Consider the following 13042-nt stretch of genomic DNA (forward strand, 5'->3'; position numbering starts at 1 on the left):
GGAGAGTAGGTGGTCAACCAAAATTTAGCCTTAGTAACAGGTAAACTGGGGACAGAATGAGAAAGGCTGATGTTTTGGTCCTCACTTGAGGAAAACTCTCTTAATTGGGAGCTGGGGCAAGAGGCATCCCTGTGTTCTTGCTGCACCAGTCTCGAGTGGGAGTTTCTACCTTGTTGAGCTGTCAGGGAGGATGGAGAGAGTGGTCTTGGTTCAGATACTATATAGACTCTTGGATTTCTTCAAGAATTTTCATAGATTGTCTTGGTCAGATGTTTCTTCACTTGCTGTTTGCCCTTAGAACCATTTCCAAAGGCTCTAAATGGCTGCATTTTAAAGAATTTTCATCATTTTTTGTGGGAGTAGGTCTACAGAGATCTTCATGTTGTCATGATGGAAATTGATCTCTCTCTTGACTAAAATTTTAATTTCTTTTTAGTAATTATTACCTTACTGTATTAGTCAGCCAAAGGGGTGCTGATGCAAAATACCAGAAATCGGGTGGTTTTTATAAAGGGCATTTATTTGGGGTAGAAGCTTACAGTTACCAGGCCATAAAGCACAAAATTACCTCCCTCACCAAAGTTTATTGCCACATGTTGGAGCAAGATTGCATGCCGACTGTAAGGGTTCAGTCCTCTTGGGTTCCTCTCTTCCCTGGGCTTACCTCCCTCCAGGCTCAGCTGCTTTGTTAACTCCACAAACCCAGCTATTGACTATTAGGTAAATGGCTTGTTTATCTTCTCGGGCCTCCTCTCTTTCCACACGAACAAACTCCTCTGTGTGCTTACTTCTCAGGGCTCCAGCTCAAGACTCCAGCCTCCCTTCTCTGTGGTGCAGTTTCTCTGTGGGTCCCTGCCCACCAACAGGTGGGGACTCAACATCCTACTGATGTGGCCCCAATCAAAGCCTTAATCATTATTTAATCAAGTAAAAGTAAAACCTCTGAATCCAATATACTCTAATACACCCAGAAGAAAAGACCAGTTTACAAACATAATCCAATATTTCATTTTGGCCAATAATCATCAGTAATATCAAACTGCTATACTTACCCTTAACTAGAATTTCATAGCTTTCAGATACATAATCGTGCCAATTAGTTTGAGAACTTAGAGGAAATGAGCAAATTCCTTGAGTACACAGCATTCTGAAACCAACAAGAGAAGACAGAAAAATCTGAGTAGTCCTATCTCTGTATATTTGAATCCTAATTAAAAAACCTGATAAGAATATTATAAGAAAAGCAAATTACAGACCAACATCCCTTATGAACATATATGCAAAAATAGTATACAAAATATTAGCTAATTGAATTTAGCAATATCTAAATAGGATAATACATTATGATCAAGCTGTATTTATCCTAGGAATGTGAGACTGGCTTTACATTTAAAAATGATTCACTATATAGAGTAAAGGAGAAAATCATCACTTAAATAGAGAAAATCATTTGACAAAGCACCGTATAAATGAGAAAATCATATTATCACTTAAATAGATAAAACATTTGTAATATTAAACTTTCTTTTTAGAGAAGTTTTAGATTTACATTTACAGAAAATTACACTGAAAATATAGCAAATTCCCGTATAACCCTACATCCACACCCACATACCCACACACATATTTTCCCCTATTACTGACACGTTAGTGTGGTACATTTGTTAACAATTGATGAACCAATATTGAAGCACTGCTACTAACCAAAATCTGTAGTTTGCATTATGGCTTACACTTTGCTGTACAGTCCCATGGGTCTTGACAAATGCAAAATGTCAAGTGTCCATCATTGCAGTACCACAAGGTCAGCTGTAGACTCTCAGGTTAACAGCTCTGTCTCTCTCCCTGGGGTTTCTGCTGTGCCTAAGGAACTCTATCTGTTCCTCTGTGTTCTTCTCCTGGCTCAGGTCCTCTCTTCCTGGGGCTTGCTTCTCTTTCCTCTGACTTCCTGGGGCTCCAGCTTAAGACTGTAGCATCAGACTCCAACATCAAAACTCCAGCATCAGAAACCCTCAACTGTGTCCTTTGCTATGCCTTTTATCTGTGAGTCCTCCTGCCCCCCACCAAGGGGTGGGGACTCAGCACTCTAATGACGTGGCCCAATCAAAACCCTAATCATAACTTAATCATGCCCAGGTACAGACCAGATTACAAACATAATCTAGTATCTATTTTTGGAATTCTTAACTATATCAAACTCCTACAGAAATTATGGAGCATGACAAAATCTTAAGTGTTTAACTTGACAAATTTTAACTGTGTATATACACCCAAGTAACCATCACCCAGATGAAAATTATGGAACATTTCCCAGAAAGCTATTTCATACCCTTCCCCATCAACTAACTAATTTTGTATATTTATGGAACATTTTTATTTTTGAATTTCATATAAATGGAGTTGAACAATATATACCTTGGTGTGTCTGATTTCTGTTGCTGTGTTGTATTAAATTTATCCAGATTGTTGTGTGTTTACTTAGCATTAGCTCTTACTGTTATTACACTGTCTCTCTTCATTCTTTTTAAAAATAATAGACATTTATTGACTGTCCTTGATGAGGTTTTAAGGTTTTTATTATCCTTCCCCCTAATCTCCATATAGTCTACACTTCATCCACATTCTTTCACTATAGAGCCATCAAAATTTTTATTAGATCAATATTCAGTGTTTATAGTATATCTTATGCAAATATTATTTACAGCTGATCATGCAGTATTAATTACATTTCCTTTCTTATAAAATAGGTTATTTTTCCTGTAGTTAACAGTTATTTTTAATTAATTTTATGTGTACCTTTCACTAACTTTGATCAAACTTTCTTAAAGAAGTGTATTAATTTCTTATAGGTAGTCTATCATTTCAGTTTTATTTTCCCTTGGAATCTTTCTTCCTGATATGGTCAATACATCCAATCTAATCTTTACTGGTTGCCCACTAGTTTTTTTGTTCTAGCACCTGGAAATTCCCTAGTTTTTCTCCTCTTTCTTAACTTTAATTTTCCATTGTTTATTTCCTTGTTAGATAGAGCACATGGTCTAGTAACTTCCGAAGAAAGGTTTCAGGGAATAAAATATTTTGAGAATCACCCATATATTCAAAAAGTTGCTTATCTACTTTTATACCTGATAAATAGTTTGGCTGGGTATGGTATTCTAAGTTGAATGTCATTTTTTGCTTTAGAATTTGAAGTTGTTATTCCATTGTTTTCAAGTGTTTGGTGTTGCTGTTTTGGGTTTTTTTTTTGGTCAAGATCAATGCCATTTGATTCCCAATGTTTTGTACATGAACTGACTGTTATTTTTCTAAGCATTCTGGATATTTTATTTGTCCTTGGTCCTTTTTTTTGGGGGGTGGGGCAAGGTTCTGGGGATTGAATCTGGGACCTACATCTGCTCCCCAATGAGAGTTGGATTTTATGTTTGTTTGTTTTTAGGAGGTACCAGAGATTGAACCCAGGACCTCATACCTGGGAAGCAGGCACTCAACCATTTGAGCTACATATACTCCCCTAAAGCAGTTTTGTTGAGATATAGTCACATACCGTACTGTCCTTGGTGTTTTGAAATTTCACAGTAATATGCAGTGGTCTGCTGATGTCAGCTCTATAAGTTGATTATACACCTCTCTTCCTGACCCTGACTTCAGTAACATCATCTTGGTGACTCAAAATGGTCTATGCTTGAGCTATTTGTACCTTGGCTTCAGTGAACCTTAAAAATCATGACTGCTTCCCTTCCCCATAAAGCTGGTAGTTAAGCATTTACCAGTAAACCTTTGTTGATATGCCTTGATGTAGATGTGTCTTTTTTTCAGTCAGAGGGCTGGACACTCAGTGTGTCCTTTCATTCAGTCATAAGAAATTTTCTTGAAGATTTCTTTTCTTCATGACTTCTTCCCGTCTGTAACTCTGCACTTTCTTTCTGGAACACCTCTTAAAGTCGTATGTTAAGAGTACCTAGTTAGAGTAGTAATTTCTAGTAATAAAAAAAGAGAAAGCTTTCCTATTTTTCAGCTCATATGCTTTTGAAGGCATTTCTTTAATATCTTCCAAAATTATATTTTAAGTTAATATTTTATTTTTATAAAGTTGCTGTAATTGAAGTATAATTTATATACAATGAAATGCACCTTTAATCTAAGTGCGCATTTGGATTTTTGACAATGTTTATACGCTTATGTAGGCAGTACCATAATCAAAATATACAACATTCTATCAGCCCAAAAAGTTCCCTGTGCCCCTTCACAGTCAATCCTCCCTCCACCCACATTCTCACCCCTCTCTCAGCCCCAATATGCCCAGTTCCAAGCAAATACTGTTCTGCTTTCTATTCCTTTAGATTAGAACTGTACATTATGTACTCTTTTTTTTTTTTGTCTTGATTTATTCTCTTTGAGATTTGTCGATGTTGTTCAGTGTGTTGGTTGTTCCTTTCTTGTTAGGCTAAATTCATTGAATGGATATATTACAATTTGTTTATCCTGTCACCTATTGATGAACATTTGAGTTGTTCCATGAACATTTCTTCATTAATTTAAGTCTTTAATTCTCTCACAATGGCTTATAGTTTCCAGTGATGAGGACTTGTATGCCTACTAAAATATTTTAAGTATTATGTTTTTTGATACCTTTGTAAATGGTATTTTGATTTTATTTTCTGGTAAGATAAGGTTGATTTTTTATAAATTGACCTTGTATCCTGTGATCTTGCTAAATTGATTTTATTAGCCCTGACTCCTCCTCTGTCCTTGCTGCCTGCTCTGACACCTGCCTCTCACACACATCTGAATTTGAGGTTTACTTGCTTGCCCAGCTGTCACCTTTTACTTTAGTGTCAGCCCAAATCCTCACTTGGGCCTGCCTTTCTGCCCTATTCTGATTTTAACCTCATCTGTGGGTCCTGACCCTGCTTGTGTTTGCCTTCCCTGCTTGGGCTGTCCACCCCAGATGAGCTTGTGTAATAACTCCTTTGGCAAAGGAAGCCAAAAAATATTTAAAGGGGGAAAGGGAAAGGGCCAATGGGAAGGACCAGTTCAATATCTTTTGTAAATATGAGAGCATTTTCTATTTCTTCTTTTGTCGATTTTGGTAGTTTTTGTCTTTCAAAGAATTTGTCCATTTCATCTAAATTTTCACCTTTATTGGCATAAAGTTATTAATATATTCTCTTATACCTTTAATGATTATAGGATTTGCTGTGATACTACTATTAAAATTTGTGTTATTTGTAATTTTGTGTTTTCTCTTCTTGGTGAGTAGTGAGGGGTTTATACATTTTATTAGTGTTTTCATACAACTAACTTTTTCGGATTTTTAAAAAATTTTTAATTTTTTATTGAAGTAGTCATACATGAACATGCATAAACAATAAGTGTATAGTAAAGATTGCAAATCTACAAACATACACAACATCAAACAGGGGTCTCACACACCACCCCTCCACCAACTCTTTGCATTGTTGTGAAACACCTATTACAAAATGTGCAAGAGCATCATCAAAATATTACTACCAACTATAGCCCTTATTTTACATTTGGTGTATTTTTTTCCCCAACCCATCCTATTTTTTAAAAAAATATTTTTGCTACAGATATTGTAAATTTGCAAAACAGTCATACAGATGTGCAGATTTCCCATACAACTCTACACCCTGGCATACAACCAACTTTTGCTTTCATTAATTTTCTCTGTTGCTTTATCAGTTTTCATTTGTATCTACTCTTTGTTATTTTTTTTCCGCTTGCTTTTTTAAAGGTTTATTTATTTACTTGATTATTATTTTAAAATTTAAACCCCCTCTCCCGGATGATTCTCTTGTTTCTCTGCTCATTGTTTGCTCACCTTCTCCAGTAGGCACTGGGAACCAAACCTGGGACCTCTCACATGGGAGATGAATGCCCAGTGGCCTGAGCCACATCCACTCTTTGTGGGCTGCGGTGTCTGCTGACTTGTGACATCTAGCTTGTTGCGGTGGGAGAGGTGCTAGCTCATTGAGGCAGGTGTGGCTCATGCCTCTCTACTTTAGGAAGCACTGGAACCTAAACAGCCAGGACCTCTCGTGTGGCAGTCAGGCACTCAACTGGTTGAGCCACATCTACTTCCCTTTCTGCTTACTTTTAATTTGCTGCTGTTCTTCTGCCTTCTTAAGGTGGGCCATTGGATCATTGGTTTTAGACCTTTTTTTTCCCTCTCTAATACAAGCATTTAGGGCCATAATTTCAAGTTCCACCAAAACACCCTGTTGGGAATTTTCCTTCTTCCCTTCCTACCTTGCTTCCTTCCTTTCCCCCCCTCCCCCCCAATTAGAGAAGTTATAGGCTTACAGAAAAACCATGCATTAAATATAGAGTTCCTACAGTTTTCCCTGTATCAATGCTGTGGCATTTTGAGATTCTTTATGAACCCCCAAAAAGATAAGGATTATGTTTGTAAACTGGTCTATTCCTCTGGGTGTGATACCCTTTGATTATATTAAATTCAAAGGTTTTGCATTTACTTGGTTAAATCGAGATTAGGGCTTTGATCCAACCACATCATTAGGGTGACTCAGGGTTGAGTCTTTGCCCCCTTTGTGGGCTTTATAAATGGAAATTCACACGGAAGAAGAAACACAGGAATAGAGGAATAGACAGGAATAGACGTGGAAGAGAAGAGAACCTTGATCTTGGGGCCCAGGAGAGAGCTGCGCTTTTGCCTGTGAGTTTGCAGCTGAAGAGACCAGAGCCCTAAGCAGTTGAAAAGGCCCAGAAAGAAACGAACCCTCCAGCCTACAGCTGAGATCATAAGAAGCTGGGTCCATGGAGCCTTAAGAGAAAGAGGAAGGCTGAATCTTTGCAGAGATTGGCAACTATCTTGCTTCAACACGTGGCAAGAGTTTGGTGAGAAAATACTTCTTATGGTACCTTGAGTTGAACTCTTTATGGCTTTGTAACTGTAAGCCTTTACCCCCCCAAAAATACCCTTTATAAAAGCCAACAAATTTGTGGTACTTTGTATCAGCACCCCTTTGGCTGACTAATACAGGTTCTTCGCATCAGTGTGGTACCTTTGTTGCAAATGATGAAACATTATTAATATTATAATTATACTGTTATTTATAGTTCATAGTTTACATTAGGTTTCACTTTTTCTTTTGTATGGTTTTATGGTTTTTTAAAATTTATATTCCCTAATGTGTCCGTAACCTAAAATTTCCCCTTTTAACCACATTAAAATATAAATTCAGTGGTATTAATTACATTGACAGTATTGTGCTCACATCATCACCTCCATTACTAAAACTTTCCCTCATCCCAAATAGAAATTGTATACAAATTAAGCATTAATTCCCCATTCCCTACCCTGGTAACAAACATATGGAATGCTTCATGAATTTGCATGTCATCCTTGCTCAAGGACCATGTAATCTTCTCTGTATTGTTCCAATTTGAATATACATGCTACCAATGCTAGCACCCCTGTTGGGAATTTGATATAAATTGCATTGTATTTATAGATTCATTGGGGGAGATGTTGAGGTTTTTCAACCATGAATATGGTATATCTTCCCTTATTTATGTCCCTCATATATTTCATAAGTTTTGTTTTTTTTGCTCATAGAAATCTTACATGCTTTTGCTAGATTTATTCCTACTTAAAATTTGTTGCTAAAGTAAATTATATATTTTATATTTTAAAATATACTTATTTTTTAAGCATTTAAGAATGTAGTTTATATTTATAAAATGATCTATTGTGGTGTGCAGAATAATAGCCTCCAAAAGATGTTCATATTCTAATCCATTGAACCTATGGTTAAGTGACTTTACATGGCAAAGGGAGATTAAAGTAGCAGATGGAATTAAGGTTGCTAATCAACTGTCTCTAAGATAAGGAGATTTTCCTGGACTATCTGGGAGGGCCCAGTGTAATCACAAGAGTCCTTAAATATGGAAGAGGGAGGCAGAAGAGTCAGTGTCAGAGTGATACATATGAGAAAGAGTCAACCAGCCATTGTTGGATTTGATGGACAGCCTCTGAAAGTGGTAAAAAGCAAGAAAATACATAAGAAATACAGCCCTGCTGAAAACTTGATTTTAGCCCAGTGAGGCTCATTTCAGACTTCTGACCTCTAAAACTATAGTATAATGAATTTATGCTGTGTTAAGCTATCAAGTTATACTAATTGTTACCGCAGCTATTGAAAATGAATACATCTATCAAACTTGTTGAACTTGTTTTTTTATAAGTTCATGTTTTTTTGTTTTTAACTTTCATTAAAGCTTAAACGATAGGTATGGAGAAATACTGAACCTGTAAATACATAGATAATGAATTACTACAAAGTGAATTCTAATATCCTTATCAAGAAATAGAATATTAGCAGCTCACCAGAAACCCATAGAGCATCCTCTCTAAATCATTTATGTAGCTCTTTCTGTGTTCCAGATGCTATTCCAAGCACTAATGTATGTTATCTGGTTCATTTAAAAAAACAGTGAACTAGAATCATGCGTCTGCATGACATGATGTCAAAAACAATATGAAATGCAGAAACTTTACATATAACTCATACTAATATATGCAGTAGATACAGGTACATTGAGAGCTTAATAAGCAACTTGGTCAAGTTCTCAAGGGTAGTAAGTAGAAATGAATGTCGGAATATAAACTATAATCCATGCTCAGTGGCAATGCTCCAAATGTGTTCATCAGTTGCAATGAATGTGCCACTCTAATGAAAGAATTTGTTAATGTGGGGAAGGGTGGGAGGTGTGGGGAGTGGGGCATATGGGAATCCCTTTTTTTTGTATTAACATTTTGTGTAATCTAAGTATCTTTTTAAAAAATAAAAAATATATGTAAAAAAAATACAAAAAAGAAATGAATGTAGGCAGTTTGATAGGTTTTTAGTCATAGCGCTTTCTACTTGTGATTCTTTCTGTAAAGATGGAGTCATAAGAACCCTAAAGTTAATAAAATATCTGAGAAACAATAATACCTACATAGTACTGTATAGAGGCCATTTAAACTTTTTTATATAACAAAATTTTTAAATAATTTTTTGAAGTAAATTAGAATTTTTTGGAAATATTGCAGAGAAGTTTTACATGGTACTTTATGGTGTCAGTTTATGGAAGGTTCTCTTCCACTAAATCAAGAGGTCTTTGAGACAAGTTCAGTTTTGTTTTTTTTTAAACTTTGTACAAATTATATCTGAATACAGACATGTCATGGAAAATGAAAACCCACATGGGGATCTTACTTCATAGTCAATAGAGAATAAACTAGTAAACTGTTCCCGTAGAAGTGTGGTGTTCTTGGTGAATTTTCCAGTGTCTGAGTCAACTCCTTGGCCTTACAGAGTCATATAAATGATTTCTTTTTATCATAGACAATACAAATTTAAATTAACCAAACTCAAGATACAGTAATAAATGCTATTTTATTAATTTATAATGAGAAACTATTCCCCTTATATACTTTATCAGAATATTCTAATGATGCTCTCCTGTAGGTAAACCTGCAGGAGAGACCAAATCATAATCTGAAGGATGCTTATTATATTAATTTTCTATTTCTGTATAATAAATTATTCTAAAACTTAATGACTAAGTTTGGAGTGATGGAAAAGTTTTGGTGTAATAGGTGGTGGTGATGGTAGCACAACATTGTGAGTATAATTGATACCACTGAACTATGTACTTGAAAGTGGTTAAAATGGGAAATTATGTTGCATATATGTTACAGCAACAACAAAAAACTAGTGGCTTAACACAACAATTATTATTGCTCATGGTTTCTTTGAGTCAGGAGTGCAGATAGGGAAGAGCTTATCTCTGCACCATAATATGAAAGGCTTCACCTGAAAATGTAGCAGGTTAGGGGCTGGAATCCTTAAGACTCATTCCTTTGTGTGTCCAGCAGTTGATGCTGGCTTTAAGCTGAAGGCCTAGCTGGGGCATAGACTGGAAACACCACACGAGACCTTTCCATGTGGTCTCAGCTTTCTCAAATATGGTGACTGGGATCCCAGGGCAAGTAATCTGAGAGAATGAGAGGGCCAGGCAGAAGCTCTTTTAAAAAAAAAACAAAACAAAAAAAACCCTGGTCTTTGTATGGAAAAAATACACTAAATGTATGCTGTGGACCAGTTAGTGGTAATAGTCTAATGATGATCTTTCATAATCTGTAACAAGTGTTCCACTACAATGTAAGGCAGTGGTGGAGGGGTGATAGAGGGAATTCTGTACATTATGTATTATTGTTTTGCAAGCTCACGACTTCTCTAATATAAAAATATATATATTTTTAAAAGTGCTTGGAAAAGGAGTTGTAGCAGTTTGATACGGTTATGAATTCCAAAATTAGATATTGTTTCTGTTTGTAATCTGGTCTGTACCTGGGCATGATTGAGTTAAGATTGGGACTTTGATTGGGCCATATTATTAGGGCATTGAGTCTCCACCCCTTCGTGGGTATGGCACGGCAAAGGACAGAGTTGAGGGTTCTTAATGTTGGAGGTTTGATGTTGAAGTTTGATGCTGAAGTCTTAAGCTAGAGCTCCGGGGGAAGAGACAGAGTCATTTGCCTGATAGTCTACAAGTGACCTTGTGGAGAGAGGCAAGTCTAGGGAACCTCATAGTCTACAACTGACCTTGTGGAGAAAAGAAAGGAAAGGATCTGAGCCCAGAGGAACCCAGGGAGCCTCAACCGTCACAGACGTTGGCAGCCATCTTGCTCCGTGTGAAAATATGCTTTATGGCCTGATATCTCTAAGCTCCTACCCCAAATAAATACCCTTTATAAAAGCCAACCAATTTCTGGTATTTTGCATCAGCACCCCTTTGGCTGAGTAATACAGAAGTCAAACAGCCTCACTTCTGCATTATTTCTGTTCCTTGGAAGAAAGTCATTAAGTCCAGCTTACCATTACAGGAGGAAAAATGGACTGTACTTTTATTTATTTATTTAGTTAGTGAAGTGTTTTAGTTTGTCAAAGTGGTGCCAATGCAAAGTACCAGAAATGTATTGGCATTTATAAAATGTATTTATTTGGGGTAAAAGCTTATGGTTCCAAGGCTGTGAAAAGTCCACCTCAGGGCATCATAAAAGATGATTTCTCTCCAAAGTCAGCTGCTACCCAAGTGTTGAAGCAAGATGGCAGGCAGTCTCTGCCTGGCCTCTGCCTTCCCTCCTGGGCTTCCTATCTCAGACTCAGTTGCTCTGCTTTCTTCCCAATTTTAGTTGCAAGCTGTCAGGAATAAGGCGTATCTCCTCTTGAACTGCTCGATGGGCCTAGCCTCTTGGGGGCTTTGTGCTTAAGCAATCCTCTAGTCCTCTTTCACCTGGCATAGGGCTTTTCTCCTTGCATTTCAACTCTGGGAGAAACTAGAGTCCTTTCTCCGAGTGTGGCAGAATCAAACATGAAAGTTCCATTTTTCCTCTATCTCTCTCTGTATTTCCTTTTATATTAGACCCAGCAAGGAAGCAGTAACTCAACCAGTATTCCAAACAAAAGTCCTAAACGGATCTTATCAAGTAATCTAATCAAATTCCCCTGTGCTGAATTTAATGCAATCAGAAGATTGTGGGAAGATGGCGACATACTAACAGGCAGAACTGAATGGTCTCACAAAAACAATGGAGAAAGAGCCAAAAGCTGTCTGACAGACCTGCTTTGGGGGTCAGCAGACCAGAACAAAGCTACAAAACTCTCAGGAGGGTGAGGGACAGAGAGACGAAGAAACCAAAATGACAAATGTGAGTTACCAAGGCCCTGTGGTGGCCAGGAAGGTCTCCCTTCTCCCATTCCCAAGATAATAAGCTGGGATAAAACCCCTGGCTCACTCCAGCCTACAGAGAGGGAAACAGACATCTTCCTCCCTGTCAGCTGTTTCAAGGGAGAAGGGAGGGGAGATCAGGTTCTTCTCTTAAGTGAATTCAGCCAGCACAGCCTGCTTTGAATCTCCAATCTGGAAATTCAACACAGGAACATAGGAAAGTGGAGACTGAAACACCTCCTTGGAAACGTGTGCTGACCAGTCTGGAAGCTGCATGGGCAAAAACTGTTCACTCTGTATACAATCCCTGGGAGAAAATCTGCACCCCACTAGTGAGTCCCCAGCCTGATTTTGAAAACTTAAGGTGGGCAATTTTAAAAACTGAGAATAAGTTGAACCAAATATCAAAGAAGAGCTGTGAGAAAAAAAAGCGGTAGGCAAGAGAAAGAAATTAGGCATCAAAGTAAATACATCAACATATTCAGATGCCTAGACACCAGCAAAAAGTTACAAGGCATAGTAGGAAACAAGAGGAGATGGGCCAGCCAAAAGGACAAATCAAATATCCTGAAGAGATACAGGATTTAATATAATTAATCCGGAAAATGGCTGTGGCTCAACCAATTGGGCTCTCATTTACCATATAGGAGGTCCAGGTTTCATTGCCCAGGGCCTCCTGGTGAGGGCAAGCTGGCCCGTGTGGCGAGCTGGCCTACACTGGGATGCCACCCTGTGCAGGAGTGCTGGCCGACACTGAGAGCTGGTGCGGCAAGATGACACAACAAATGACACAGAGGAGAGAAAGTAAGAAGATGTAGCAGAACAGGGAATTGAGGTGGCGCAAGAGAGTAATCGCCTCTTTCCCACTCCGGAAGGTCCCAGGATCAGTTCCTGGAGCCGCCTAATAAGAATACAAGGAGACACAGAAGAACACACAGTGAATGGGCACAGAGAGCAGAAACGGGAAACAGGTAGAAATAAGTAAAATAAATCTTTAAAAAAATAATATAATTAATCCGTGATAATCACATAACTCTCCTAAATAACTTCAAAGAATTAAAGGAAAATATGACTAAAGAAACAGAAGATATTAAGAAGACACTGGGAGAACATAAAGAACAATTTGAAAGCCTGCAGAGAAAAGAAACAGACCTTATGGGAATGAAAGGCATGATGGATGAAGTTAAAAACATCATTAGAGGCATATAAGAGCAGATTTGAATTGCTTGAAGACAGAAGTAGTGATTCTGAAGGCAGAACATCTGAGCTGGAAAAGACA

General features: G+C 37.6%; 1 protein-coding gene and 1 non-coding gene across 2 annotated transcripts in view; one reads left to right on the forward strand and one right to left on the reverse strand.

Annotated features, from left to right (window-relative positions):
* Positions 1–13042, forward strand: part of PPP2R5A (protein phosphatase 2 regulatory subunit B'alpha) — a 107850-nt gene that overhangs the window by 17625 nt on the left and 77183 nt on the right. The window lies entirely within an intron of this gene.
* LOC111761281 (U6 spliceosomal RNA) lies at positions 7351–7456 on the reverse strand. Its single transcript, XR_002794687.1, has one exon. It is a non-coding gene; the product is annotated as a U6 spliceosomal RNA (small nuclear RNA).

This window comes from Dasypus novemcinctus, chromosome 13 (genome assembly GCF_030445035.2).
Source record: "Dasypus novemcinctus isolate mDasNov1 chromosome 13, mDasNov1.1.hap2, whole genome shotgun sequence".
NCBI lineage: Eukaryota > Metazoa > Chordata > Mammalia > Cingulata > Dasypodidae > Dasypus > Dasypus novemcinctus.